At 35.7% G+C, this 24,932-nt stretch overlaps 2 long non-coding RNA genes across 5 annotated transcripts; one reads left to right on the top strand and one right to left on the bottom strand.

The window, feature by feature from the left end:
* The first annotated feature begins 163 nt into the window (after positions 1 to 163).
* Positions 164 to 13,243, top strand: LOC127143700 (uncharacterized). Of its 3 annotated transcripts, none has more exons than XR_007815299.1 (5): positions 164 to 571; positions 1,710 to 2,157; positions 3,296 to 3,743; positions 6,197 to 6,644; positions 12,908 to 13,243. It is a non-coding gene; the product is annotated as an uncharacterized LOC127143700 (long non-coding RNA). The 3 variants fall into 3 exon arrangements; XR_007815298.1 differs by lacking the exon at positions 164 to 571 and adding an exon at positions 7,783 to 8,221 and having other exon boundaries at positions 902 to 2,157; XR_007815297.1 differs by lacking the exon at positions 164 to 571 and having other exon boundaries at positions 902 to 2,157.
* Positions 12,847 to 18,295, bottom strand: LOC108893264 (uncharacterized). 2 transcript variants are annotated; one of them, XR_007815300.1, is made up of 5 exons: positions 18,144 to 18,295; positions 15,786 to 15,835; positions 15,329 to 15,402; positions 14,026 to 14,081; positions 12,847 to 12,934 (listed from the first exon to the last, which is right to left on the bottom strand). It is a non-coding gene; the product is annotated as an uncharacterized LOC108893264 (long non-coding RNA). The 2 variants fall into 2 exon arrangements; XR_001962635.2 differs by lacking the exon at positions 18,144 to 18,295 and adding an exon at positions 17,102 to 17,268.
* Between the last annotated feature and the right edge of the window lie 6,637 nt (positions 18,296 to 24,932).

Genomic DNA, 24,932 nt, shown 5'->3' with positions numbered 1-24,932 from the left:
AATAATAATTTTATCTATTTTTCCCAAATATTTGTTGTCGTTGGTTCTTCAGGTAATGACAGTCAACTGTTCATTTTCTGAAACAGCCTCTAATGTTGTGGTTCAGCTGTTATGTTGTTATGTGTTTTCATGGTTAAACTGTTGATGAGGAATAGGTAGTAGTGTATTGATCATTTTCCTTTTTATGTTTCTCTTTGATTTCCTCCAGATGTCACCACTTCATCCACGACATAATTCATGATCGCTGAGACATCATCCATAATCGCAGAGACATGGTCCATGATCGGAGAGACATTGTCCATGATCAGAGACATTGTCTATGACTCACAAAGACCTGTGCAAAAATTGCAGTGACAGAGTTCCCCGATGTAACAGCAACATCCGTGATCAGAGAGACATTCTCAATGATCACAGAGACTTTGTCCATAATCTCAGAGACATTATCCATGATCAGGGAGACATAGAACACAATCACAGATACATCGTCCACGATGGCAGAGACATCATCCATTATCACAAAGAGTCTTCATGTGATGAAGAAGTTCTTTGAGACCAGGACAGAGGCCTCCAGGTAATTCACAAATACCTTTACATCAACTGTCCAACACAGAGCTCCGACATTAAACTGTTTATGTTCAGTATTCAGTATATCAGAAAAGTGTAATAATAGAAGTAATCTGTAGTATAAAAATAATGTTGAAATAATGCATATTAATAGAAGTAATGTAAAAGTAATTAGAAATATCAAAAGTAAGATGTAATTGTCAAAGTAATCTGTTACTACATATAGTAGTAAAAGTTATCTGTAAATTTACACGTAATATGTAATAAGAAAAGTAATATGTAATGGTAAAAGTACTCTAATATTAGAGGTAACAGTAAAAGTAATCTGTATGTAAAAAATGTCACATTATATTAAGGTTTCAAAAATGTCAGCTGTTATTGTTAAGGATCAGTCAAAGTGGGATTGAAAAATATCTTAACTTCAGTTTGATTGTACATGATCAGAAATTCTTAATTATGTGTATGTGCTAGGCACACTAGACTACACTGTACAAAACAATATCAAGTCTACAAATAAAATATTGGAGTGAGTTGTTCATTAGTGTGTTTGTTTTAACTGTTGGTCAGAGGGTGATTTGAAAAAATATCTTTACAGTTTATATCAACCAGTTCTACACTGAGTAACTTAAAAGTTTTCACATAAGCTGCTGTTAAGACCTTTGTAAATTTGGTTGTTATTTATTAAATGAAAACAACACAAAACAAAGACATTTTAAATATGTGTTCATAAGAAGAAGGTTGAAATAATGATTCTGTATGTGATCGTCTGTGGTGGAAGAAATACTCAAACTTTTTACTGAAGTATAATAAACAACACAAGTTAAAATCCTGCATTCTAACATTGACTTAACTGATAGTGTTTATTGTGCAGTTCACAGTAACATACTACTGCTTCAGTGATTAGTTGATAGACACACAATTAATAATCATTTTACTTTTTCCTAAATATTTGTTGTTGTTGGTTCTTCAGGAGGTGATGACAGTCAACTGTTCATTTTCTGAAACAGCCTCTAATGTTTGTTACATGTTGTGGTTCAGCTGATGTTTAACATTTCTCTGTGCTTTCATGGTGAAACTGTTGATGAGGAATAGGTAGTAGTGTATTGATCATTTTCCTTTGAATGTTTTTCTGTGATTTCCTCCAGGTGTCACCAGTTCGTCCACAACATCATCTACGATCGCAGAGACATGGTCCATGATCGGAGAGACATTGTTGAGGATGAGGGAGACATCGTCCTCGATCAGAGACATTGTCCACGATCGCAGAGACCTTGTCAAAGACGAGGGAGACGTTGTCCATGATCAGAGACATTGTCCCATGCTTCGTAGAGACCTTGCGATAGAATCGGCGGAGACGGGGGTCACCGATTTGACGGCATTGCCCGCGATCATGGAGACATTGTCGATGATCATAGAGACGCCGTCTATGATCTCAGAGACATCGTCCACGATCACAAAGACATTGGCCATGATCACAGAGACTTTGTCCATAATCTCAGAGACATTGTCCGCGATCACAGAGACGTAGTCCACGATCACAGAGAGTCTTCGTACAGTGATGAAGTTCTTTGAGACCAGGACAGAGGCCTCCAGGTAATTCACAAACAGCTTTACATCAACTGTCCAACACAGAGCACTGACATTAAACTGTTTATGTTCAGTATTCAGTATATCAGAAAAGTGTAATAATAGAAGTAATCTGTAGTATAAAAATAATGTTGAAATAATGCATATTAATAGAAGTAATGTAAAAGTAATTAGAAATATCAAAAGTAAGATGTAATTGTCAAAGTAATCTGTTACTACATATAGTAGTAAAAGTTATCTGTAAATTTACACGTAATATGTAATAAGAAAAGTAATATGTAATGGTAAAAGTACTCTAATATTAGAGGTAACAGTAAAAGTAATCTGTATGTAAAAAATGTCACATTATATTAAGGTTTCAAAAATGTCAGCTGTTATTGTTAAGGATCAGTCAAAGTGGGATTGAAAAATATCTTAACTTCAGTTTGATTGTACATGATCAGAAATTCTTAATTATGTGTATGTGCTAGGCACACTAGACTACACTGTACAAAACAATATCAAGTCTACAAATAAAACATTGGAGTGAGTTGTTCATTAGTGTGTTTGTTTTAACTGTTGGTCAGAGGGTGATTTGAAAAAATATCTTTACAGTTTATATCAACCAGTTCTACACTGAGTAACTTAAAAGTTTTCACATAAGCTGCTGTTAAGACCTTTGTAAATTTGGTTGTTATTTATTAAATGAAAACAACACAAAACAAAGACATTTTAAATATGTGTTCATAAGAAGAAGGTTGAAATAATGATTCTGTATGTGATCGTCTGTGGTGGAAGAAATACTCAAACTTTTTACTGAAGTATAATAAACAACACAAGTTAAAATCCTGCATTCTAACATTGACTTAACTGATAGTGTTTATTGTGCAGTTCACAGTAACATACTACTGCTTCAGTGATTCGTTGATAGACACACAATTAATAATCATTTTACTTTTTCCTAAATATTTGTTGTTGTTGGTTCTTCAGGAGGTGATGACAGCCAACTGTTCATTTTCTGAAACAGCCTCTAATGTTTGTTACATGTTGTGGTTCAGCTGATGTTTAACATTTCTCTGTGCTTTCATGGTGAAACTGTTGATGAGAAATAGGTAGTAGTGTATTGATCATTTTCCTTTGAATGTTTTTCTGTGATTTCCTCCAGGTGTCACCAGTTCGTCCACAACATCATCTACGATCGCAGAGACATGGTCCATGATCGGAGAGACATTGTTGAGGATGAGGGAGACATCGTCCTCGATCAGAGACATTGTCCACGATCGCAGAGACCTTGTCAAAGACGAGGGAGACGTTGTCCATGATCAGAGACATTGTCCCATGCTTCGTAGAGACCTTGCGATAGAATCGGCGGAGACGGGGGTCACCGATTTGACGGCATTGCCCGCGATCATGGAGACATTGTCGATGATCATAGAGACGCCGTCTATGATCTCAGAGACATCGTCCACGATCACAAAGACATTGGCCATGATCACAGAGACTTTGTCCATAATCTCAGAGACATTGTCCGCGATCACAGAGACGTAGTCCACGATCACAGAGAGTCTTCGTACAGTGATGAAGTTCTTTGAGACCAGGACAGAGGCCTCCAGGTAATTCACAAACAGCTTTACATCAACTGTCCAACACAGAGCACTGACATTAAACTGTTTATGTTCAGTATTCAGTATATCAGAAAAGTGTAATAATAGAAGTAATCTGTAGTATAAAGATAATGTAGAAATAATAGGGATGCTCTGATACCACTATTTTCAAACCGATACAATACTGATACTTGGATCTGAGTACTTGCCGATACCGAGTACCGATGCAAGTACTTATTAAGGCCATTACACTTTGTACATTTACTTGAAAACGTGTTTTATTTTCATCAGATATTGTTTTATTCTCTGGCTGTAAGAAATTGCTGTGACTGACATTTGAACATTCCATTATATATGGCATTGCCACACATTTTACTCAAATAGAAGTACTGTTAAAGTACTGTTATTGACATTTTAGCATTCAACTGCATCTTTTTTAAACAAACAGAATATCTTTAAGGCAGGAGTAGGCTAAGGCAGAATGTTTAAAATGTCCAACTATTTCAGCCACGCTCCTCTGTGCTAAAAGCCCCCCATTAACAGCCAGCTGGAGAGTGTGTGCAACACACGGCAGGCTCGGGAGTCCAGCGTCACTCATGGCTTTGATCATGTTTTTCGCATTATCACATAGCACAACATGAACAGAACTTTTAGGGACCCCCCATGTCTGAAGCATGTCATCAAACACACCTGTGACAGCTTGGCTGGTGTGCGAACCCCTAAATTGTTTTGCATGCAGGACAACTCCTCGCAGAGTAAAATCCTCGTCAATCTGCTGTGCAGTTAAACTGATGAGGGACACTGGGCTAACGCTGCTCGTCCAAATATCAGTGGTGAAGCCGAGGGCCGAAATGTCTTGCAAGGCTGCGGATGTGCCTCTTCACAAAGTCGTGTAGCTTTGGCAACACCGTGTCAGTGATTGGTGTCGGTTAGGGGTTTCATACCTCGGCTCCAGTACGCTGAGAAGACGTCTAAATCCCATATTATCAACAACCGACAATGGCTGGTCATGAACAGCAATGTACTGGGTCAGAGCCTCTGTTATTTTCACTGTGCGTGGGTTGTCTCTTAACATCTTCTCCCTCTTCTCCAGAGTTTGCTGCAAAGTTGATTGTTGCTGTTTGCCATTATTAGCAAATGCTTTGAACTCGGCGTCGTGTTGGTTTTTAGATGTTTTATCAGATTGCTTGTCTTGAAAGTACTCGCTTTCGTCCCTTTTCTTGACAGCTTTGCAGAGCATAATTTGCAGTCCGCTTTACTTTAGTCACCATCATCCACTTTGAAATACCTCCACACCGCCAACATTGCTCCTCCATGCTCTCACTTAGCACCTGACTGCCCAAGTGAACATCATGCTGCCGTAAAGTGGTATCGGGCTGTGGTATCGGAACACTTTTACGAGTACAAGTACGGGAACATGGTATCGGACCCAATACCCAATACTGGTATCGGTATCAGTGCATCCCTAATAAATAATGCATATTAATAGAAGTAAAAGTAATTAGAAATATCAGAAGTAAGATGTAATAGTTAAAGTAATCTGTTACTACATGTAGCAGTAAAAGCTATCTGTAAATTTACAAGTAATAAGAAATGTAATGTGTAATTGTAAAAGTACTCTAATATTAGAGGTAACAGTAAAGGTAATCTGTATGTAAAAATGTCACATTATATTAAGGTTTCAAAAATGTCAGCTGTTATTGTTAAGGATCAGTCAAAGTGGGATTGAAAAATATCTTCAGTTTGATTGTACAAGATCAGAAATTCTTAATTATGTGTATGTGCTAGGCACACTAGACTACACTGTACAAAACAATATCAAGTCTACAAATAAAATATTGGAGTGAGTTGTTCAGTAGTGTGTTCGTTTTAACTGTTGGTCAGAGGGTGATTTGAAAAAATATCTTTACAGTTTATATCAACCAGTTCTATACCGAGTTACTTAAAAGTTCTCACATAAGCTGCTGTTAAGACCTTTGTAAATTTGGTTGTTATTTATTAAATGAAAACAACACAAAACAAAGACATTTTAAATATGTGTTCATAAGAAGAAGGTTGAAATAATGATTCTGTATGTGATCGTCTGTGGTGGAAGAAATACTCAAACTTTTTACTGAAGTATAATAAACAACACAAGTTAAAATCCTGCATTCTAACATTGACTTAACTGATAGTGTTTATTGTGCAGTTCACAGTAACATACGACTGCTTCAGTGATTAGTTGATAGACACACAATTAATAATCATTTTACTTTTTCCTAAATATTTGTTGTTGTTGGTTCTTCAGGAGGTGATGACAGTCAACTGTTCATTTTCTGAAACAGCCTCTAATGTTTGTTACATGTTGTGGTTCAGCTGATGTTTAATATTTCTCTGTGCTTTCATGGTGAAACTGTTGATGAGGAATAGGTAGTAGTGTATTGATCATTTTCCTTTGAATGTTTTTCTGTGATTTCCTCCAGGTGTCACCAGTTCGTCCACAACATCATCTACGATCGCAGAGACATGGTCCATGATCGGAGAGACATTGTTGAGGAAGAGGGAGACATCGTCCTCGATCAGAGACATTGTCCACGATCGCAGAGACCTTGTCAAAGACGAGGGAGACGTTGTCCATGATCAGAGACATTGTCCCATGCTTCGTAGAGACCTTGCGATAGAATCGGCGGAGACGGGGGTCACCGATTTGACGGCATTGCCCGCGATCATGGAGACATTGTCGATGATCATAGAGACGCCGTCTATGATCTCAGAGACATCGTCCACGATCACAAAGACATTGGCCATGATCACAGAGACTTTGTCCATAATCTCAGAGACATTGTCCGCGATCACAGAGACGTAGTCCACGATCACAGAGAGTCTTCGTACAGTGATGAAGTTCTTTGAGACCAGGACAGAGGCCTCCAGGTAATTCACAAACAGCTTTACATCAACTGTCCAACACAGAGCACTGACATTAAACTGTTTATGTTCAGTATTCAGTATATCAGAAAAGTGTAATAATAGAAGTAATCTGTAGTATAAAGATAATGTAGAAATGATGCATATTAATAGAAGTAATGTAAAAGTAATTAGAAATATCAGAAGTAAGATGTAATAGTTAAAGTAATCTGTTACTACATGTAGCAGTAAAAGCTATCTGTAAATTTACAAGTAATATGTAATAAGAAAAGTAATATGTAATGGTAAAAGTACTCTAATATTAGAGGTAACAGTAAAAAATAATCTGTATGTAAAAATGTCACATTATATTAAGGTTTCAAAAATGTCAGCTGTTATTGTTAAGGATCAGTCAAAGTGGGATTGAAAAATATCTTAACTTCAGTTTGATTGTACATGATCAGAAATTCTTAATTATGTGTATGTGCTAGGCACACTAGACTACACTGTACAAAACAATATCAAGTCTACAAATAAAATATTGGAGTGAGTTGTTCATTAGTGTGTTTGTTTTAACTGTTGGTCAGAGGGTGATTTGAAAAAATATCTTTACAGTTTATATCAACCAGTTCTACACTGAGTAACTTAAAAGTTTTCACATAAGCTGCTGTTAAGACCTTTGTAAATTTGGTTGTTATTTATTAAATGAAAACAACACAAAACAAAGACATTTTAAATATGTGTTCATAAGAAGAAGGTTGAAATAATGATTCTGTATGTGATCGTCTGTGGTGGAAGAAATACTCAGACTTTTTACTTAAGTATAATAAACAACACAAGTTAAAATCCTGCATTCTAACATTGACTTAACTGATAGTGTTTATTGTGCAGTTCACAGTAACATACAGCTGATTCAGTGATTAGTTGATAGACACACAATTAATAATCATTTTACTTTTTCCTAAATATTTTTTGTTGTTGGTTCTTCAGGAGGTGATGACAGTCAACTCTTCATTTTCTGAAACAGCCTCTAATGTTTGTTACATGTTGTGGTTCAGCTGATGTTTAATATTTCTCTGTGCTTTCATGGTGAAACTGCTGATGAGGAATAGGTAGTAGTGTATTGATCATTTTCCTTTGAATGTTTTTCTGTGATTTCCTCCAGGTGTCACCAGTTCGTCCACATCTACGATCGCAGAGACATGGTCCATGATCGGAGAGACATTGTTGAGGATGAGGGAGACATCGTCCTCGATCAGGGACATTGTCCACGATCGCAGCGACTTTGTCAAAGATGAGGGAGACGTTGTCCATGATCAGAGACATTGTCCCATGCTTCGTAGAGACCTTGCGATAGAATCGGCGGAGACGGGGGTCACCGATTTGACGGCATTGCCCGCGATCATGGAGACATTGTCGATGATCATAGAGACGCCGTCTATGATCTCAGAGACATCGTCCACGATCACAAAGACATTGGCCATGATCACAGAGACTTTGTCCATAATCTCAGAGACATTGTCCGCGATCACAGAGACGTAGTCCACGATCACAGAGAGTCTTCGTATGGTGAAGTTCTTTGAGACCAGGACAGAGGCCTCCAGGTAATTGACAACAGACGTAAAAAATGTCAAAAAAATCATGGTTTAGTAAGGTATCAAAATGTCATGAAATTGTGATTGTATGGTAAAACATAAAAATGTCATAGGATAATGAGGGATAATAGCATCTTAATATAGTAAGGCATTAAATATTGTAAAAAGAGCCAAAAAATGTCAGTAATGTGTCAAAAACTGTCAAAAATGTCATAGTATAGTAAGGCATGAGAAATTGTCAAAAAATGTTACAGTATACTAAGTCATAAAAACGTCATAGTATAGTAAGGCATTAAAATATGGTCACCAATAGGTCAAATACGGTCAAAACATGTAATGTTATAGTAAGGCGTCAAAAGTGGTTAAAAAAAATGGTATAGTACAGTAAGGCATCAAAAAAAGTCATAGTATACTAAGACGCCAAAAATCACCAAAAAATGTTATAGTATAGTAAGGAGTGAAAAACTATTAAAGGCATGAGAAATTGTCAAAAAATGTTACAGTATACTAACTCATAAAAATGTCATAATAAAGCGTCAAAAATCGTCAAAAAATGGTATAGTACAGTAAAGCGTCAAAAAATGTCAGTAATGTGTCAAAAACTGTCAAAAATGTCATAGTATAGTAAAGCATCAAAACGGTCAAAAAATGTAATAGTATAGTATGGCATCAAATGTCGTCAAAAATGTCATAGCATAATATGGCATCAACAACCGTCAAAAAATGTTGTAGTATAGTAAGGAGTCAAAATCGGTCAAAAAATGTCATAGTATAGTATGGCGTCAAAACCATCATAGTGTAGTAAGGCATCAAATAATGTCATGGTATATTATGGTCTCAAATACGGTCAAAAAATGTAATAGTATAGTATGGCATCAAATGTTGTCAAAAAATGTCAGTAATGTGTCAAAAAATGTCACAGTATACTAAGTCATAAAAACGTCATATGGCAAATGTCAAGGCATTAAAATATGGCAAAAAATTTCATATTATAATAAGGTCAAATACGGTCAAAAAATGTCATAGTATACTAAGGCATAAAAAAAACGTCAAAAATGTCATAGTATAGTAAGGTGTCAAAAATCACCAAAAAATGTCATAGTACAGTAAAGCGTCAAAAAATGTCTTCATATAGTGTGGCGCCAAAAGTGGTCAAAAAATGGTATAGTACAGTAAGGAGTCAAAAAATGTCATAGTACAGTAAGGCATCAAAAACCATCAAAAAATGTCATCATATAGTATGGCGTCAAAGATGGTCAAAAAATCATACAGTACAGTAAGGCATCAAAAACCATCAAAAAATGTCATAGTACAGTAAAGCGTCAAAAAATGTCTTCATATAGTATACTAAGGCATTAAAAAAATGTAGTATAGTATGGAGTCAAAAATCACCAAAAAATGTCATAGTATAGTAAGGAGTCAAAAGTGGTCAAAAAATGTTATAGTACAGTCAGGCATCAAAAAATGTCATCATATAGTGTGGCATCAAAAGTAGTCAAAAAATGGTATAGTACGGTAAGGCGTCAAAAAATGTAGTATAGTAAGGAGTCAAAAACCATCAAAAAAATGTCATAGTATAGTATGGTCTCAAAAATGGTAAAAAAAAATGTCAGTAATGTGTCCATAACTGTCAAAAATGTCATAGTATAGTAAGGCATGAGAAATTGTCAAAAAATGTTACAGTATACTAAGTCATAAAAACATCATAGTATAGTAAAGCGTCAAAACGGTCAAAAAATGTCATAGTATAGTATGGCATCAAATGTCGTCAAAAAATGTCATCATATAGTATGGCATCAAAAATGGTCAAAAAATCATATAGTACAGTAAGGCATCAAAAAATGTCATAGTACAGTAAAGCATCAAAAAATGTCTTCATATAGTATACTAAGGCATTAAAAAATGTCAAAAATGTCATAGTATAGTAAGGTGTCAAAAATCACCAAAAAATGTCATAGTATAGTAAGGAGTCAAAAGTGGTCAAAAAAGGTCATAGTACAGTAAGGAGTCAAAAACCATCAAAAAATGTCATAGTATAGTATGGCATCAAATGTCGTCAAAAAATGTCATCATATAGTATGGCGTCAAAAATGGTCAAAAAATCATATAGTACAGTAAGGCATCAAAAACCATCAAAAAATGTCATAGTACAGTAAAGCATCAAAAAATGTCTTCATATAGTATACTAAGGCATTAAAAAATGTCAAAAATGTCATAGTATAGTAAGGTGTCAAAAGTGGTCAAAAAATGTTATAGTACAGTCAGGCATCAAAAAATGTCATCATATAGTGTGGCATCAAAAGTAGTCAAAAAATGGTATAGTACGGTAAGGCGTCAAAAAATGTAGTATAGTAAGGAGTCAAAAACCATCAAAAAAATGTCATAGTATAGTATGGTCTCAAAAATGGTTAAAAAAAATGTCAGTAATGTGTCCATAACTGTCAAAAATGTCATAGTATAGTAAGGCATGAGAAATTGTCAAAAAATGTTACAGTATACTAAGTCATAAAAACATCATAGTATAGTAAAGCGTCAAAACGGTCAAAAAATGTCATAGTATAGTATGGCATCAAATGTCGTCAAAAAATGTCATCATATAGTATGGCATCAAAAATGGTCAAAAAATCATATAGTACAGTAAGGCATCAAAAAATGTCATAGTACAGTAAAGCATCAAAAAATGTCTTCATATAGTATACTAAGGCATTAAAAAATGTCAAAAATGTCATAGTATAGTAAGGTGTCAAAAATCACCAAAAAATGTCATAGTATAGTATGGCATCAAATGTCGTCAAAAAATGTCATCATATAGTATGGCGTCAAAAATGGTCAAAAAATCATATAGTACAGTAAGGCATCAAAAACCATCAAAAAATGTCATAGTACAGTAAAGCATCAAAAAATGTCTTCATATAGTATACTAAGGCATTAAAAAATGTCATAGTACAGTAAAGCATCAAAAAATGTCTTCATATAGTATACTAAGGCATTAAAAAATGTCAAAAATGTCATAGTATAGTAAGGTGTCAAAAATCACCAAAAAATGTCATAGTATAGTAAGGAGTCAAAAGTGGTCAAAAAAGGTCATAGTACAGTAAGGAGTCAAAAACCATCAAAAAATGTCATAGTATAGTAAAGCATCAAAAAATGTCTTCATATAGTATACTAAGGCATTAAAAAATGTCAAAAATGTCATAGTATAGTAAGGTGTCAAAAATCACCAAAAAATGTCGTAGTATGGTCTCAAAAATGGTCAAAAAATGTCAGTAATGTGTCCATAACTGTCAAAAATGTCATAGTATAGTAAGGCATGAAAAATTGTCAAAAAATGTTACAGTATACTAACTCATAAAAACATCATAGTATAGTAAAGCGTCAAAACGGTCAAAAAATGTAATAGTATAGTATGGCATCAAATGTCGTCAAAAAATGTTGTAGTATAGTAAGGAGTCAAAAACGGTCAAAAAATGTCAGTAATGTGTCAAAAAATGTTATAGTATACTAAGTCATAAAAATGCCATCAAAAAAAACCATCAAAAAATGTCTTCATATAGTATACTAAGGCATTAAAAAATGTCAAAAATGTCATAGTATAGTAAGGTGTCAAAAATCACCAAAAAATGTCATAGTATAGTAAGGAGTCAAAAGTGGTCAAAAAAGGTCATAGTACAGTAAGGAGTCAAAAACCATCAAAAAATGTCATCATATAGTATGGCGTCAAAAATGGTCAAAAAATCATATAGTAGAGTAAGGCATCAAAAACCATCAAAAAATGTCATAGTATAGTATGGCATCAAATGTCGTCAAAAAATGTCATCATATAGTATGGTCTCAAAAATGGTCAAAAAATGTCAGTAATGTGTCCATAACTGTCAAAAATGTCATAGTATAGTAAGGCATGAAAAATTGTCAAAAAATGTTACAGTATACTAACTCATAAAAACATCATAGTATAGTAAAGCGTCAAAACGGTCAAAAAATGTAATAGTATAGTATGGCATCAAATGTCGTCAAAAAATGTCATATAGTATGGCGTCAAAAATGGTCAAAAAATCATATAGTACAGTAAGGCATCAAAAACCATCAAAAAATGTCATAGTACAGTAAAGCATCAAAAAATGTCTTCATATAGTATACTAAGGCATTAAAAAATGTCAAAAATGTCATAGTATAGTAAGGCATTAAAATACGTCAAAAAATGTCATGGAATAGTATAGTCTCAAATACGGTCAAAAAATGTAATAGTATAGTAAGGCATTTAAATATGGCAAAAAATTTCATATTATAATAAGGCCAGATATGGTCAAAAAATGTCATAGTATAGGAAGGTGTCAAAAGCCATCAAAAAATGTCATCATATAGTATGGTCCCCAAAAAAAGGGGGCGTCCTCATAGCCGTATGGTTAGGGCGTGTACCATGTGGACCCTAGTGGTCTGAGCAGGTGGACCCCAGTTCGACTCCCTATCTGGCCGGACCTTTACTGCATGTCATTCCCCCACTCTCTGTCCCTGTTTCCTGTCTCTCTCTCACTGTCCTCTTAAAAAAAAAAAAAAAAAAAATTAGTCGTGTCAAAAATGTAATATTATAGTAAGGCATAAAAAGCCACCAAAAAAATGTCAGAGAATAGTATGTCTTAAAAATATTTAGATTTACTGATCAGTTTCTGTGATTAACACGTGTTCTTTTCTCTGCAGAAGGAGAAGACGACAGCAGTTGAAGACCTGAAGTGGATGAAAGAAAACAAAAACGTTATGAAGCTGTTAATTAGATAAAAGATCTCTACCATCTATAATTTAGACATGGGCACATTTTCCAAAGACTAATGTGTCTTTAAACACCTGTAAGAACTTTCAACTGCTTATGATAAAATTATTTAATTAATAATTGTACCACAGGCAGTGATGATCACAAAGATGCTTAGTAGACATGTTCATCTTTGTAAAATGTGCTCATAACTACATTAACCCTAACCAGTGTTTCCTTGTGGTCAAATGCTGTGATTTGTTAAATGTTGTCTGGAATAAAGTCATTAAAAGTGTCTTCCTAAGTCTTTTAAGTTGTATTTCTCTATTTCGAAATTGATGTTATACAAATCATTTTATTATAAGAAAATGTCATGATGATGATTCTCATGTTTACATTTTTTAGATTTTTTTTTAAGGTTTTATATTTTACACTCATTGTTTAGACATATTTTTAAAGGTTTTTAAATAATTTCTAATAAGTTTCATACTTATGTTTATATTATTATATTAAAATATATTTTTAAAAGTTTCAAATAAAGATTTTAAAGACTTTATACTTGTTTTTTAGACTTGTTTGAGGGTACTTAACCTTTTATGAATTTGATATTTATTGTTTAGATATTTTTTTAAGGTTCTAAATGTATTTTTATTTTAGAAGTTCCATGCTCAATTCTTAGACCCATTTTTAAAGGTTTTTAATAGATATTTTTAAGGTTTTAATCTTATTTATCACACCTGTTTTTAAGGCTTTTTAAAAGTTTTATCCTTATTTTTATAATTTTATGCTTAATTTTTAGACATATTTTTGAAGGTTTTACAATTAATATTTAAAGGTTTACAAGTTATGTCAAGATTTACACTTATTTTTTATTAAAATGGTCACTATTCTATTCTAAACTATAGTTTTATAATTTTTGTTTTATTTATATATATTTTGTATATGTATAAGTAAAACTGATAAGTTACAACAGCTGTAATTTGTTGCTATTTGTTCTAGACAAGAGGTTTGAAAGAGTCAAACTGCAGCTGAGGTAATGACAGACTGAAATGAATAAACTAACACTGACCTTCTGGAAATATCTTCACGTCTGTCTCTTCACTCTGTGATTTAATGGTTTGAATCCTTTGGAGAGAGACACAACAAACATTAATAAAAAAGATGTGACTTTTAACACATCAAAATAAAAGCACAGTGCGTGTAAAGTAAAAGACACTAAATCTACAAAGAAACCAGAGTGTAGACTAAGTGGTTCTGGACTAATCAGAACTAGTCCAAGAGTTAAATTTGCTTCATACACAAAGACAGAAGCTGCTGCTCTGATTGGAGAACTGACTCCATCAGCTCCTGATATTCACACAACAGCAGTGGATGGAAATGTTTTCTTCTCTAAAGTGAGTTAAAATTTGAACTAACTTTGGTTGATAGAAGCCAAAATGAAGCAAAATGACTGTTTCTAATGTGACAATGAACTGAATAAGTTCTTCACATTTTTATGATTTACTGTACTGATGAGAGAGCAAGGAAGAGAGAAAGAGACAAAGAGAGGCAGAGAGAGAAGGGTAAGGAGAAAGTCAAAATGAGAGAAAGCGGGGCACATATCAAAAGATAATCAAGCTGATTATTGGCCCTATCCCCCCCCTCACAATCAAAGCCAACAAAGGCCAGATTATCAGTTGGTTCTAACGATTATCTTGATCAGATTCTCCTGTTGTGTGAGGTGTATTCTGAGTGTTTTTACCCTCCCTGATCTGCTCCGAAGACAATCAGATCAATAAATATTAAACATGTTCAATATTTACGATTGAAAACCCTGCATGTGGGGAGTACACCGAGGAAAGCCGAGCACACACTCTGTGGATTGTCACGTGGAACGAGGCATTGGCCAATAAGGAAGCAAGCTGACTGAAGACGTTTGAGAGTCCAGCCTCTAGTTGTTGGTGGTGAATCTGTTGTGTGTGTGGTGTGCTGTGTTAGTCTTCACCTTGCACATCACGCACTATAAGAACAAAACTCTGAAATCTGACAATATTTGTCGTCATGTGTGTGGTCTCTCAAATTTTCTACATCAGGTAAGATTTTAAAAGTGTGTGCCAGGCTTAAGAGAGCGAGGGAGAGAGAGAGAGAGAGAGAGAGAGAGAGAGAGAGAGAGAGAGAGAGAGAGACAGAGGAAGAGAGAGACCTGATTTTTAAATTATTATTATTATTCATTTTCTTTGAACTGTACGTTCATGATCTATGTAAATAAACTTTGATAATGAGTTAAGTCTTTTTGTGATGAACTAACCCATTCAGACTTCCGATCTACTGAAGATATATAATTCAATGTCACTCTGTGTTGGACAGTTTAGGTAAAGCAGTTTGTGAATTACCTGGAGGCCTCTGTTCTGGTTTCAAATAACTTCACTATGTGAAGACTCTGCGATCGTGGGCAAAGTGGTGACACCTGGAGGAAATAAAAAGAGAAACATACAAAGAAAATGATCAGTACACTAAGACCTATTCCTCATCAACGGTTTCACCCCAAAAACACACATAAATATTCAACATTACAGCTGAAACAGAACATTTTCCAAACAATACAGGAGTGTCTCAGAAAATGGGCTGTTTACTGTCACATATGACAAGAAAAAGCATCACAGAAGCAATAACAATAAATATTTGGGGAATTATTAACTAAAATGATTATCTTAAATCTTAAATTTCTGTCTGTTAACTAATCACTGGAGGAATCATATATTACTGTGAACTGCATAATAAAAACTTTCTCTTAAGTACATTTTTGAAAGCAGGGTTTTGACTTGTGGTATTTTTAATTAGCACACATACCTGTTTGGTTTGTAAGGTGAGAGCTGGTGTTCCTGTCCAGGCTGCAGCAGCTGAACGAGTAAAACAACAAGTGGAAAACACAAGTACACTTGAAAAACAACCTCATTACTAAAGAATAGTTCACATCCAAATCCTTAACAGTGTAGAAGAATACAACACTGAAAACTTAACATTAGAACCTTGACAATCGCACTTTGAGTTTTGAGGTGAATAAATTAATTATGTTACTAGAATATGACTTTATCGATCTCAGGGAGAAAAGCCATTTTTAAATAGTTTCTAATAATAATTTCTAACAGTAATTTCAGCTCATACAATGTGACCTAATCTTGAGGCTTAAAACTTGTGGAGGACCAGAGTTAAAATCTAGTTTTCAAGCTTGTATTTAACTCAAAACCGAGCTCAATAAAGTCACCACAAATAAATTTCTAATTAATAATATACACAACAGGGGATCAATGGATGGCTATGGACAGATTACTAGCACAAAGACACACAAACGACAAAGAGGCAAAAAATTGAGTTGCAAAACGATCACAATGAGATGCTTAACTGCCATACTGAAACACAAAATGACCACAAAGAAACGTTGAATGATCTGGAATAAACACAACACTACAGAGACACAATACGACGCAAAAACAACCACAATGAAGCTGACCATAAGTAGATGTAAAACAGCCAGCTAGACATGCAAAACGATGAAATACCACCACAGATAGACACAGAATGATCACATCGACGTGATAATCCGCCATAAACTGACTTAAAATGACCAAGCTGGAGCACACAACACTTTAACCCACGCAAATAAAAACGACGACAAAAAGGGAAAAAAACATTATTATTAAAATGCATCATTTTAAGATAAGGCTAATGCTAATGCTTGCCGTTAATGCTAACACCCTGGTGTAAAACAGCCAGGTAGAATTGAATATAAAATGACCACAAATTGCCACAAACCAGTGACAACAACATGATAAACCCCCATAAACTGAGTTAAAATGACCAGGATGGAACACAGGATGACAAAGAGACGCAAATTGACTGTAAAGTGGGAAAAAAATACGAATGGGGATTTACACAGATTAGCAAAAGCAACCAACTGTTTAACCATTGTGCTATAATCCATCCACGTTGGGGGATCAACAACTCATGTCAGGGACGCCACAGTCACAGAAACACAAACACACTTTTACCCACGCGATATAAACGACTGATAATATAATTATACAATATCATTACAAGGTAATGCTAATGCTAACGCCCTCTGATAACCTTTAATGCTAACGCTAGCCGCTAACTGTTTGCCTTACCTTCATGTCGCAGGTGTGTTCAGCATCCAGTCTCGGGTTCGACAAAAAACAGCTCCAGAGTTAGTTTTAGCATCCACACCTCATCGGTAACGATGTTTTCTCACAGTACTGACAAACAGAAGCGAGGGTTCAAACATGGTTCAAATCTGTTTTCCACTTCGTTTCTCCGCCTCTCTGCGCTACTCCGAGAAGGTCGTGACCAATAACAAGACACGTCGCAGCCAATGACGACACACGTCAGCTAACATAGGAAGAAAAACGCTCATTGGCCGATCGATTATGGTCCGCCTAGCAACTGCCTCTGATTGGTCTTAATATACGTCCACTGTAAAGACGGACAGAAGCCTTACATGTATTGTAAAATCTGGCGTATAACTCTAAGCCAGACATATCATCAGTGCACGAGTGGAACTATCTTAGAGTAATCTTCTATTAACCATTTGATCCCTGTGTGCTATCATCCTATTACAATTTGATCCACTAATGTCATCATTATTGTACTGCAAATGTGGACATTGAGCACTGATTTCCCACCACATAGGATGTCCACCACATAGTATTTAGTGCTTTGCATTCCTGAAGATATTTACACATAAATCAGTAATTTTCTCACAGAATTGTGGTTTGAGTTTGCAGGTGTCATTGTGCCCTTGACAACACTGAGAATGTGAATAAATAAACAGGCTTCGGTCCTCTGAGACTTAAATCTTTAAGTATCTGCATAAATTATAATTTTTTTTTGTTTGTTGACCATGTCACTTATAACCAGTAGTGCTGTGAGAAATCATCTGCGCTTTTTAACATTTATTTTCTGTGTATTTTAGTTCATTTGCTCCCATTCTGCAGTGTTTTCAAAGGACATAACTGGTATATGTAAGAGATGCCCAGAAAACCAGATTTGTAACAAAGTGCAGTAAACAGAAAAACACCAAATCAAATTAATATTTTGTGTGAACACTCTTGGCCTTTAAAACATTACCGACTCTCCCAGGTACTCTTGTGCACAGTTTTTCATGGTACTTGGCAGGTATGTTGTTCTCACTTGTTCCTGTGTGGATTTAGCCTGTCTCAGTGTCTTCTTTTGATGCTGCGATCAGGGATCTGTGGAGGCCAGACCGTCTGTTGCAGGACTCCTTGTTCCTCTTGTCCCTGAAAATACTTCTGTGTGTTCAGAACCATTGTCATGATTTTGGGAGCAATCAGACCTCTGTGTGATGGATAACAATCTAAATGATAATCTAAACATTCAATTATTTAAAAAAAAAAAAAAAAAAGAAAAAAGAATTGGACCTGATCTGCTATCTCTGCATAAAAGCACAACCATATATATGGAATTTATGCCAAGAAACTTACAATAAAAGTTAAACAAAAAATACACAAAAAGCTGCAAGTGCACTGACTCATTATTAGTCAGTCATGGTTTTTCTTCTGTTGTTGACTGTTCTTTAAAAGTACACTTTTTGCTCAAGGCTGAGTTTGTTCAGAATTTTGCTTTCTCCCCCTTACCTTGCAGTGTGCAGCTCAATGCCTCTATCTGTGGGAACAATTGCAAATGAAGTGTTTCATCATTTTGCTCTCACTGTTCCTTCCCAGTAGCACAAGAAACTCGACACTTGGAGCTCACAGTGTTCACAATATAAAATTAAGGATATGTTAATATTTTTAATCCACAAAGACTAGACACAAATCCAATTATCCAATATAATTGTTTCACTTTAGATCGTAAAAACACAAATTCTTCTGCTCTCACTTTGCTTTTTTTTTTTTTTTTACTGTGTGTGGTGTGTTTCTTTCATGCAGACACATGCACTGATAGACACGCACACACACAGTTGCTATGATATGATTTAGCTCAGCAGTGTGCTGTTTATTAAAAAATGGGCAGACTGCTGAGCTCGACACCTCCCCACTGTTTCTGAATAATAAGTATTAACATTGTGCTATCTCCTCAATGAAAAATGCTGCAATAGAGCAGTGGTTGTTGTGTGCATGTGTGTGCATGTGTGTGTATGTGTGTTCTTTTGCAGTATGTGTGTCTTACAAACAAAAGCAACTGAGTTATGACCTTATTTGGATTAACCGGAAGGCTTTGTTGTATAGCAAGAGCTTTATTAATTCATGAAACTATCATGCTGTCACTCTTCCTCCCCGAGGTGATTAATATGTCTGTGACATAGAGAAGTGAATTCTCCCGGGAAAAATATCCTCTCTACCATTTATCTATACTGTATATTTGTATAGCATGATAAATCAATTTCCATTATACTTGAAGTTACACCAAGCTCTGCTCTGTATACTGTGCATGCTCTTCCACATTAATGCACACAGGACATATGTAGGTACAACAGTGCACATGTAATCATTATGGTTCCAATACACACTTTCTTTACTAATGATGTTTGCAAATGAGACACAAATGCAGTTTGCTGAATGTCTCTGTTAACCAACATTTGAAGAGGAATACTTCATGTAAGAGATTACCTCTCGCATTTTCAAAACAATAACTTTTCTGATTTTTTTGAGAAAAGATCAAATAGTACGACACCATTGCTGTCTAATGTGTTCTTCACATCAGAGAGTTGAAGCATAATTTACTATATAGATTTGACCCTATGGTTTGATAGACACGTAAAGAATTTTAAATATTCTACACATACAGTATTGGTAGCAATAATGCACAAAACTGTCAAAAACTCAATTAAATAAGACAACATAGAATCATCTCACTCATTAATGTGATCGGTCTCACATCAAAGTCGTTTAGTTCATTTGATTACAGGGATCCGGCTCTCCATTACAAAGAAACACATACAATGACTGGATCTAAATGTGTAGATACAGATTATTGACTATATCTACTGAAGTGAATACACTAAGAACTCTGTAAATTTAAGCTGTAAATTAATTGTTTTTCAGTTTTTGCAGTTGATACAAATAATAACAAACCCTCAGTCATTCAAAAGGAAAGTGGTACATTTTTCTTCCTTTCAGCCTGTAAAAGAAGGTGTTTATGTCCTTTATGTTCTTCCCAGCGTTGATTTTACTTCACAGCACTAAGACATAACAGACAGCACTTTAAGATAACCCTGTTTGAGATCTAACTAGACGCTCATGCAAAATATAGAGGGCAAAGGCAAGACTGAATAAGTGAAAGAGAGATAAAGAGATAGAGATGAATGAATAAGGTGAAGGACTAAGAAATTTCTTTCCCTGATGGCGTGTCAAAATCACTTTTCAGTAATGTCCCTCTTAACCCTGAATCTGTCACTGTGCATGTGCACGCCCGCATGCACACACACACACACAAATTCACATACAGACACACAGGCAGAGCCATTCATTTTCTTGAGCCATCTGGTCGCAGCTTTTAAAGCCAGTTTAGTGGGACAGTGAGCAGAGACAGAGAGAGGAAGAGAGGGGGGAGCAAGGTGAACGTGGGGACAAGTGCACTCAACTCAACAGAGACAAAGAAGAACCATAATGGCTTTCTGGTCACCTTGTCATTAACATCAGTCTGCTTTATTAAAGGAATAGTTTGACATTTTGAGAAATATACCTCATGCTCCTTCAATGAGTAAGATAAGAAGACAAAGAAGACTGCTCTTGCGCTGCTACATAGGAAGCTAACACTAGCAGCAGGTTAGCTTAGCACAAAGACTGGAAGCAGCTTAACCACTGCCTACAAGCACCTCCAGTGCATGCTAATTAAAACATTATATTTCATTTGTTTAATCTGTACAAAAACTGAAGTTTAAAAACAAAAGATTGTGGTTTTACAGGGGTTATGAGTCAGTTTTCAGAACCACTTTCTCGGCTACAGTGTGTCGTTTTTATACTTCATATTTTTGTATGGATTTGAGAAATTAGCTATAATGTCGATTAAGAGTTTATCAGGTGCTGGTAAGTTGAATTTGTAACTTTTAGAGAGAGACAGGCTAGCCATTCTCCTTGTTTTCAGTCTTTATGCTGAGTTAAGCAAACAGGCTCCTAACAGTGTCTTTATATTTACTGCATAGACATGAGGGCGATAGTGTTCTTCTCATCTAACTCTTGGTGAGAAAGTAAGTAAATGTATTTTCTAACTTTTCTTTTAACTCGACCTCTGTTTACCTTTGATTATCTTTAAGCTTTGCTGAGTCTTAGCTACAGATGATGCACTAAATCTTGTGTGCAACCTCAAGAGAAAAGTGTTATAGCCTACCCTGAGGCCCCATGTGAGTGTGGGTTGGGGGGGGGGGGGGGGGGGGTTCATTTTTTAAAGTGCAGCTATAATGGTCAGACTAATATCTATGTCAACCTAACTACAGATTAGACCAAGAATGAAATGGTGCGTTTTGAATTGATGTAAAAGAATTATCGATTACCTTATTGCATGCCGTTCAAGAAACACACCCAAATGAGCAGCTTTATCATGAGGCCATTCAGGACATGTCCAATTTCCCCTCACTAGTCATTGATAAGCGCTCTCCTTGCCTGTCACTCAGGACTTAGACTGATTCCCTCTCAGCCCACGAGCCCAATTTAGTCTCCACAAGAATCTATCACACAGTGATGTTATCTGCAAGTAACCCAATCTCCCCCTCGCCCCTCCATCTGTTTTTCCTTCAATGTCCCTCTCCCCTCCACTCCACCTCTCTCTTTCTCCAAATCTATCTACTCGACTCATTATTCCGCTTGCACCTTTCACTGTTTTTCCATCCTCTGTCTTTTCATCCCCGGCTCTCTTTCTGGAGAACCTCACAAACTAATCAAGTGCAGAGAGAACCTGGCTTTGCATATAGATCATATCCCCTCACTGACAAGGGATAGAGAAGAAAAATGTCTACATCGCTTACATATGAAGCCTTTCAGTAATGTGATGGATGAGTTGCATTTAGCTTCAGCAAACTTTTGAGACATTTCGCTGATATGATTTGATTAATGGCTGAGTTGGGATGTCCACCACGAGAGGGAGCCTATTGAGGAGGGAAATTCTCCTCAGAAGATCTCAGATAAAACACTAAACGGCTAGTTCTGTCAATCAGCCCCCTCATACCCATGTCAGATCATTCGGGCTAGATTTATGTGTGATCTTCTGAGCAATGACACTACACACGGTGTATCTCTTAGTGGAAATTAAACAATTTGTTTTTAGGAATGAAAATCAAGATGCCATCAGCAGATGAGGGACAAAATTTGAAGTATCATAAACAGTGATTGGCTAGTGGCCGACAGATTTATAATGGTTCGGTAATGGATGTCAGAGATAAGGGAAATAATAGAGGAGATAAAAGACAACTCTAGGGGGAGAGCCAAGGAGAGCCTAGAGACTCTGAACCTGGACAAGCTCACATCACCTGTCAGCACTAAACTGTAGACAGGATATTAAAATCCTCAATTATGAAAATTAGGTTTTATTTAAGCCTGGATGTTGTGGAGCAAAGACCTTAATTAATCCATCTCTAATGGTCAAATGTCTTCTTAGCATCAAGGGAGAGACTATCCCCAGGGGTTTGTGACCTGGGAGCGCATCTTATAATATGAAGCAGATGTTAAACATAATCAGAGTTGCATCTTAATTTTAATGAATCCTGCAGGGTCGTAATAAGTGCCATTAAATACCACACAGCACCAGAAATTCTCCGAAAAATATGGAGCGCATGAAGGAAATGAGCGCAGTGAGCGGGGGTGTTTTAGGGGGTGTTATACTGCAGGAGGCCAGACACTTTATTTCAGCAAATCAGTTGGCCAAAACCACTGTCTTATTGGCTCCATTCTGCTCATTAATCCACATCTCTTAATATGTATTGATCATAACTAGAGCTTTATAGATCTTCTGACAATGTACAGCATGTGTTAAAGTCTGCATTGTGTGAATGACTCTTAAAAATGACTCTTAAAAAAAATTAATAACACAGCCAGATGCCAGTCTATTTCTAGCAAGTGCAGAGATGACACTTGTGCAAAGAGTACAAAATAAAGAGCACAGTGCAACTTTTTTTTCTCCTAATAAGAGCAGAGTGTCCTGAGTTAAGGCTGCTGATGGAAGGCAGGCACAAGAGGAAAAATTCTGCATCGTGCACATCATTAAAGTTACACTCTGCTCAGCTCTGCACATTTAGTGTCTCATTAAAGGTGTGGTTTGACATCGGGTTTGGTGTGTTGCTGCAGTTTTGATCCCGTATATGGAAAAGCTGCTGCATCAACAGAGTTTTTGTTTGTTTGTAGCAGTCCGGCAGTGAAGTCCATACCACCCGAAGCTCAAAAGACACTGTCTCCGGACCATTTCTGAAAAGTGACCATTTTTTAAAGAGTTTGCAGTTTCGTGAGAGTCAAGTACTTTACCTCACCTCTTTCCCTAGAAGCAACAATGTCGTACACACACACACACACACAATAGTTTTTATCACTTGGGACTATCTTGCATCAACTTACATATATTCCTCTGGAGATTTTCCCTAGTTTTACCCATAACCACCATGTTTAGTCCCGACTCTTTATCTAAACTAAACCCTAATCCATCTCTTAACCCTAAAATTTAGTGGTTTACCTTGCGTGAAACAGCGTTATGTCTCCACATGTAAGATAAGTCCACATTATGTAGCTGTGTGAACTGATAATAACACACAGGTGTTACTAACAAAACAGGCTTAAAATGTGAAATGACTGATTTGATTGTTTTACTTAAGATCTATGAGAATATTTCAAAGGGGTACCATATTCTGATGTTATGATACCATCAAAACCTCTCTGTATAAAAAGCATAACTGTTGTCATACTGATGTAATATCTTATCAACCAGGAACATGATTGGAAAGTAAATGTAAGCACTTTATGTTATTTTCTGTTTTTCAATTTGATTCCTCAGACCAGTAGATATAAAGCTTTTAATACAAAAATGAATTTACAATGTTGATTCTAAGCGGATTCAATATCTGTTTGCTGTCAGGGTTGTTGAAATACCAAATACCAATTTGCTTTTTTTGTTTTTTTTTCTCACATTGTATTCAAAATCTGGAACAATTGATCTTACAACTTAGTCTAGCTGTATGTATAGGCTTCACCTCAAACTTCCACCACTATATACAAATGTCATCTTTTTCTTTGTCAGCTCAACATTTTAGGGTTCCTTTGAGATATAATTAAGTAGAGGTGGACTGCCCCCTAATGCTTACAGGCAGCAAATTGGATTTGAAATGAAACAAGGATTATGGGATTAAAGTGTCTCAGGTTTGATATTATGGTGTTAACGTCCACATCAGATGGACCATTATTTAATTGCAGTTAACTGCAATCAACTGACTGAATGGTCTCCTCTTATATTTGTATTTTCTCTTCTTGCAATTTAACATAAAAGAAATACATTTTAAACATATTTCTTATCAGAAATTGTTAACTGCTAACTCACTAAAGGCCCTTATATTTTCTCTATAAAAGGTATACATAACCTAAAAGTGTATGGAACATTAACAGATGTTTATAACCTTGCAAAATCAATGTGTTTTTTTCCTATTTATATAACCATACAACCAAGAATCAGTTCAGCCAGACAAGATTCATGACAATGACATGAACTCCTGAACTTTGTTAATAGCTACTAAACCATGAATATGTATTCATGAATACATATATTGAAGTCTTCATTACAGGTAAACATCCCTGAATATTTCTTTTCAGTGATCTCCCATAAGAAAGAGTCCTTGTATTGCCCTTAGGGTTGTTGCATTCATTACTTACAATGTGTAACAGATGTCTATCAGACATGTCCTTGCCAAAGTCATCTGCTGGCATGCCATCACCAAACATTTGACTGCCTTGCCTTTATTCTCTCACCTCTCTGTCTATTCTAACT

The sequence above is a fragment of the Lates calcarifer genome, linkage group LG20 (assembly GCF_001640805.2).
Source record: "Lates calcarifer isolate ASB-BC8 linkage group LG20, TLL_Latcal_v3, whole genome shotgun sequence".
Lineage (NCBI taxonomy): Eukaryota > Metazoa > Chordata > Actinopteri > Centropomidae > Lates > Lates calcarifer.
Note: the sequence above shows the minus strand (reverse complement) of the source record. Positions and strands in the feature narration are given on the sequence as shown.